Raw genomic sequence first — 7,679 nt, 5'->3', positions numbered from 1 at the left:
GATTTTCTCCACAGAAGGGTCAGAATGTTGGGTGGGCTTCCACCACCAAGATAATAAAGCTATTTCAGAAGAAGTTAAAAGAGCAGCCTTATGTGGGTGCCCTGCAACAGTGGTTATTGGGTGTGTGATCCCCTGGAGTCAATGACAAAGTCCTCTCAGCAGCAATTTCATCGACCAGGGTCCCTAGCTGCTGCTTCTTCTTTTTTTTTTTTTTTTGGCCCCTAGCTTAAACTGTGACCCCATGTGGAGTTGTGTAACTAAATGTGGGTGTTGCAAAAAATTTGGCAACAGTAAAAGATTATGTATACCTATTTTATATACCTTTATACCTGGGGTTGTGTAAAAATTTCTTGGGCAAAAAGGGGTCACGAGTGGAAAAAAGTTTAAGAAGTTCTGGACTAGGGGACTTCCTTTGGCAAAGCCAGTTAAATTAGTTAAAAGTTCTAAATGGGTACCTTCCTTTATCCCTTTTTTAGGTGAGTAAAACAGGACATTGAACATACCTGGGCTGATAAAGATAAGTTCCCATTTCAGATGGTTTTGCAACTGGGAGCAAGCTAGGAAAGAGATGATTAGGAAAGCATACACTGAGGATATTGTGCTGAATGATTAAAGGATTCCAGATGAATTCTGGATGAGGATCATGCTACAGTGTAATGTAGAATATTAGGAAAACGATGAGAAAAGAATGGGGTGAATGTTGCCATGGCAACTGAAACATCTCAATATCTCGGGACATACCAGACATAATAAAAACCATATGATTCTCTCAACCTACACTTTTGACAAAATCCAACACATCTCTATTACAAATTTTAGAAATCATAGGAAAAAATAGACCTTTCCTGAATATAGTAAACAGTATTCATTTAAATCTAAGAGCAAATATTCTATATAATGGAGAAACATTGAAAGGCCTTTCCAATAAAATGAAAGGTAAAGCAATCCTGACTATTAGCCACATCACTTTTTTTCCCTTTTTTTTTTGGTGGAGCAATGAGGGTTAAGTGACTTGCTCAGGGTCACACAGCTAGTAGGTTTCAAGTGGCTAAGGCCGGATTTGAACTCAGGTCCTCCTGAATCCAGGGCAGGTGCTTTATCCACTCACTGCACCACCTAGCCGCCCCTAGCCACATCACTTTTTAACATGATGATTGAATGCTAGCTGTTACAGTAAGACAAGAAAGAGAGATTGAGAGAATAAGCATAGCTAAGCATAAAGCAAAATTATTTCTTTTTGAAGATGGTACATTTAGAAAAACTTAGTGATTCAACTACAAATTAATAGAAATAATTGACAACTTTGTAAATCATTATCATTCATATAGACATATACATATATGCATAAATACATATGTGTACATGTCCATAGGGTCATGAAGAGTTACACACAACTGAATGATTAGACAACAAAAATATATGTGAAAAAAACCTCAACAAGATCTAAAAAAAAAAATTCTTTTAAAAATACCTATAGAAGGGCAGCTAGGTGGCGCAGTGAATAGAGCACAGGCCCTGGATTCAGGAGTACCGGAGTTCAAATCTGACCTCAGACACTTAACACTTACTAGCTGTGTGACCCTGGGCAAGTCACTTAACCCCCATTACCCCGCAAAAAAATAAAAAAAGAAATAAATAAGAAAAAAGAAATGTTACTTGAAAAATAAAAAAAGATTAGACTATTTTTAAATGGACAAGACATCCTCAGATAAATAAAACTTAATTATTCTTGCATTTTCAAATAAGAGAAGGAACAGCATAGCTTCTTCTGAAAATAAACTTGAGGATAAGCAAAAGAAGAACAAGTAGGGGCAGCTAGGTGGTGCAGTGGATAGAGCACCGGCCCTGGATTCAGGAGGACCTGAGTTCAAATCCAGCCTCAGACACTTGACACTAGCTGTGTGACCCTGGGCAAGTCACTTAACCCTCATTGTCCCACCTCCCCCCCCAAAAAAAGAAAAGAAAAGTAAATTTATAGGCTATTTCATAATGGCCTCGACATATGGGCCAAAGCTATTATTTGACCTTTCTTGATAATTCACAAAGGCTTGTATTCAGTGGAGTGCTGGTAAACATTTAACAATTAAGCTATCTGGAAAAAAAAAGAATGCACTTTTAAGTTTAATCTACAATATTAACATTTTCTCCATCACTTTCTTAAGTTTAGAGAATCATATAAATAAATATATATAACATAACAATATAGTATAACACAACAATGTAATATAAATATCTAAATCATTTAGATAGACATCTCTAGGGTGAGGTGGGGAGAGGAGGGAAGAACAAAAGGAAAAAATTTACATGATAATTTTGTTGTATATTTGAAAGGAATTTCAAGTTGTGCATAGTCAATCTGTAATTTCATGTGTAATCATATTTTTATAGTACTGTGTTATGGAAATGCTTGTTTTATTCCATAAATTTAAAATATAATAACTTTTTTAAAAAATTTAGATAATCCAAATAATTCAAGATCTGATTTGTAGTGTTTGCCAATTTATATATGTGAATGCCCATACTAAAGATTTAGTGATTGGTTTTCTCAAGTCAGCTGGAACTAACTGCAGCACACTCCTGTTTGCTTATACTGTAGCAGGAGCACAATGGCAGAAGGGTTTTTCAAGCTACAGGGGATTACTTTCACAGGCTAAATGGACTTTTCTTCATTTCTTCTGGGATGTGTAGCTCCAATTGCATGTCTTCAACATTCCATTTTCCTCCCTGCTATAGTAAAAACTATTGCTTTAGAGGTTTCATGAACTATGAAGCTTAGTGTTTGGTTTGTAATTTTATCCTGTGAGCTCTGACAAGGGACACCTTTGTCACAGTGGAGGGTGTTAGCATTTACTGGAGTCCAAAGTTATCCTTTGCTGACCTCTTGTGTTGAAACCAGCACAGAGCTTTCTTTTTTAAAAACAACATATACCAACAAAGTCCAGCAACAAGAAATAGAAAAAGAAATTCCATTTACAAATAAATTTAGGGGCAGCTACAAGGCACAGTGGATAAAGCACCGGCCCTGGATTCAAGAGGACCTGAGTTCAAATCCGGCTTCAGACACTTGACACTTACTAGCTGTGTGACCCTGGGCAGGTCACTTAACCCCCATTGCCCCACAAAAAAAAATAATAATTGTAGATGATATAAAATACTTTGGGAGTCTACCTGACAAGAAAAACCCAGGAACAATAAGAACACAATAAAAAAATAATTTCCACACAAATAAAGACAGACCTAAACAAGTGGAAAAATATTCATTGCTCATTGCACAATATAATAAAGATGTCAATTCTACTCAAATTAATTTGCTTATTCAGTGCCATATCAATCAAACTATCAAAAATAATTTTATAGAGCTAGAAAAAAGAATAACAAAATCCGTCTGGAAGTAAAAAGGTCAAGGATATCAAAACGATCAATGAAAAATAAATGTGAAGGAACATTGCCTAGTAGTACCAGATCTCAAACCGTATTACAATATGGTAATCATCAAAACAATGTGGTACTAAAAATATTTATAGCAACTCAGTGGTATCAAAGAATTGGAAATTGAAGTTATATCCACCCATTGAGGAATGGCTGAACAAGTTGTTGTACATGATTGTGATGTAATACTATTGTACTACAAGAAATGATGAGCAGGGTGCTCTCAGAAAAACCTGGAAAGATTTGCATGAACTAATGCTGAGTGAAGTGAGCAGAACCAGGAGAACATAGTATACAGTAACAACAATATTGTATAATGATCAATTGTGAATGACTTACTTATTCTCAGCAATACAGTATTCCAGAACAATTCTGAAGGTCTTGTGATAAAAAAAATGCTATCCGTCTCCAGAGAAAGAACTGATGACATCTGAATGCAGACCAAAGCATACTTTTACTTGCTTTCTTTTTCTTGTTTTCTTTTTGTCTGTGTTTTCTTTCACAACATGACTGTGAGGGAAAAATCCATCCTCTTCTCAATAATTCTCAGGAACTCAGCATCGAGGTGACAAAGGCTTTATTTTCTTCTCATGAGAAGGAGGCACCCTAGTGTGCAGCTAGTGGGTGCCCAGAAAGGGGGCTCGAAGGACCTGATTTATACCCTAGTCCCTAACGCGAATGGACCTTTCCCTTTTTCATCACTGGTGGGGTTACAATCTACTCGCAAAAACTAGCTAATCGGAACGCAGTGTTCCCACCCCTCTTCCTTGTATGAGCATAACTCAGGAGTGGACCTTATACTTCCTTATATGAACAGAACTCTGGAGAGGACCTAATTGAGACCAGGGCTCCTTGAACCATGTGACCTTGCTAACCTGAGGGGGAGGAGGGGATCTGAGACCTTTGTCCTACAAACAGGTCAGGGAAGTATGACTGTTATACCCACATTGAGAGGAGACAACTACCCATTTCTCACAATGACTAATATGGAAATATGCTTTGCATGACTGCAAAGGTATAACCTATATCAAATTGCTTGCCTTCCCAATGAGGAGGGGAAGAAGATAATTTGGAACTCAAATTAAAAAAAAATGTTAAATTTTTTTACAGGTAATTGGAAAAAATATTAAATTCAAAGTAAAAAAAAAACACAGTCTGGTACTGGCTAAGAAACAGAGTGGTGAATCAGTGGAATAGATTAGGTATACCATACACATGGTAAATGACCATAGTTATCTACTGTTTGACACACCCAAAGATCCAAGCTTCTGGAACAAGAAATAACTATTTGACAAAAATCGCTGGGAAAACTGGAAAGCAGTTTGACAGAAACCAGATATAGACTAACATCTCATACCACATACCAAGATATGGTCAAAATGGGCACATGACTTAGACAAAAAGGGTGATATTATAAGCAAATTAGGGGAGCATGGAATATTTCACCTGCCAGAATTGTGGATAAGGGAAGAACTCATGAACAAATGAGATAGAGAACATTAAAAAATATAAAATGGATAATTTTGTTTATATTTAATTTAAAAGGGTTTGCACAAATAAAGCCAATGAAACCCAGATTAGAAGGAAAACAGAAAACAGGGGTGGTGGTATGTGTGTGTAGGGAAGATTTTATACCAAGTTTCTCTATTAAAAACAAGTCAAGTTTGTAAAAATACAAGTAATTCTCCAGTTAATAAATGGTCAAAAGATATCAACAGGCAGTTTTCAGAATATGAAATCAAAGCTATCTATAGTCATATGAAAATGTGCTAAATTAATATTGGTCAGAGTTATTTAATTTTTACTCTATGGAATAAAACAAGCATTTCCATAACACAGTATAATAAAAAATATGGTCACAAATGGAACTACAACTCTATTATGTAGAACTTGTTATTTCTTTTATTTATATAGTAATCATGTAAATTTTCCCTCCCTTTACCCTAGAGATGGCTACCTTTAGACACAAATATTATATATGTATATAAAATCATTCTATACATACTTCTATTTATCAATTCTTTCTCTGGATACAAATAGAATTTCCCTTCATGTCTTTTGCAGTTAATTTTGGTATAGTAAAAATGACTTATTTGCTCAAAGTTGTTCTGAAAACAATATTGCTATTACTGTATACAACATTTTCTTAATTCTACACATTTCACTATTATTTTGTGCAAATCTTTCCACATTTTTCTAAGATCATCAAGCTCATCATTTCTTAGAGCACAATAATAGTCCATCACACTCATATACCATAATTTGTTCAGCCATTCCCAATTTCCAGTTCTTTGCCACCACAAAGAAAGCTGCTATAAATATTTTTAGAAAATATAGGTTCTTAAGTAAAAATATATATGTATATATGTATGTATATATGTGTGTGTGTGTGCGTGTGTGCGTGTGTGTGTGTGTGTGTGTGTGTGTGTATATGTTCTTTTCCTTTTTCCCTAATTTGCAAATTAGACCTTTGCAAATAGACCTACTAGTGGTATTGGTAGGTTAAAGGGTATAGGCAGTTTAATAACTCTTTGGGCATAATTTCAGGTTGCTCTCCCAAATGGTTGGATCGGTTCACAATTCCAACAACAGTGAATTAGTGTCCCAATTTTTCCATATCCCCTCCAACATTTGTCACTTTCCCCTTCAATCATTTTAGCCACTCTGATAGGTATAAAATATCTCAAGGTTGTTTTAATTTACATTTCTCTAATCAATAGTGATTTAGAACATTTTTTCATGACTATAAATTGTTTTGATTCCTCTATCTAAAAACTGCCTGTTCCTATCCTTTAACCATTTATCAATTGGTAAATGGCTCATATTCTTATAGATTTGACAAAGTTCTTTATATATTTGAGATATGAGACCTTAATCTGAGAAACAGTCTATTAAATTTCCCCCCAATTTTCTGCTTTTCTTCTGATCTTGGCTACAATTGTTTAATTCATACAAAAATCTTTTTAATTTAATGTAATTCAAATTATCCATTTTATACCTCACTCTGCTCCCTATCTCCTCTTGTTTATTCAAAAATTATTTGTCTCTCCATAAGTCTGATAAGTAATATGTTCCATGTTCTTTCAATTTTCTTGTAATATCTCTATTTATATCTAGATCATGTATCCATTTTGACCTTATCTTGGTGAATGGTGTAAGATATTGGTCTATGCCCAATTTCTGCCATATTGTTTTCCAGTTTTCCCATAAATTTTTACTGAATAATGAATTCTTATCCCAAAATCATAAGTCTTTACACCTGTCAAATACAAGGTTATTATGTTTTTTTGCTGCTGTAAATTGTGTGTCTAGTCTGTTCCATTGTTTACCTTCCTATTTCTTGGCTAGTACCAGATATTTTTGATAATTACTGCCTTATAATGTAGTTTAAGATCTGGTACTGCTAAATCTCTTTCCTTTACTTTTCCCCTCCATTATTTCCTTTACTATTCTTGACTTTTTGTTCTTCCAAATGAATTTTTTTTCTAATTCAGCAAAAATATTTTTGGTAATTTAATTAGGATACCATTGAATATAAAAATTAGTTTAGGTTAAATTGTCATTTTTATTATATTGACCCTGCCTACCTATGAACAATGACTATTTCTCCAGTTTTAAAAATCTGATTTTATTTGTATAAAAAGTTCTTTATAATTGTATTTATATAGACTCTGGGTTTGTTTTGGCAGGTGTAGTCTCAGGTATTTTATATTGTCGAGTTATTTTAAATGGGGTATCTTTTACTATCTCTTCTTTCAGAATTGTGTTTGTGATATGTAGACATGCTGATGATTTATGTGGGTTTACGTTATGTACTGATACTTTGCTAAAATTGTTAATTGTTTCAACTAATGTTTCAGTTGAGTCTTTGGGATTTTCCAAATATATCATCATATCATCTGCAAAAAGAGAAACTTTATTACCTCATTCCCTATTCTGATTCCTTCTATTTTTTTTCTTCTTTAGGATTTCCTAAATGAGAATTCTTGTTTCACACCTGATCTCACTGTCAAAGCATCTGGTCAATTTCTTTTTCTAAAATAGGTCTATTATCAGAGATTCTTGCTGCAAAAATTCTTTCCCAGTTTTTTGCTTACCTTATAATTTTTGGTTGCATTGGTTTTGTTTGTGCAAAACCTTTTTAATTTTATATAATCAAAATTATATATTTTACATTTTGTAAAACTATATTTTCTTTATAAATCTGGCAAATAAACTATTTGTAAAGTTCTCCTAATTTGTTTAGTATT

The sequence above is a fragment of the Dromiciops gliroides genome, chromosome 6, assembly GCF_019393635.1.
Source record: "Dromiciops gliroides isolate mDroGli1 chromosome 6, mDroGli1.pri, whole genome shotgun sequence".
NCBI lineage: Eukaryota > Metazoa > Chordata > Mammalia > Microbiotheria > Microbiotheriidae > Dromiciops > Dromiciops gliroides.
This window is presented reverse-complemented; position numbering follows the sequence as displayed.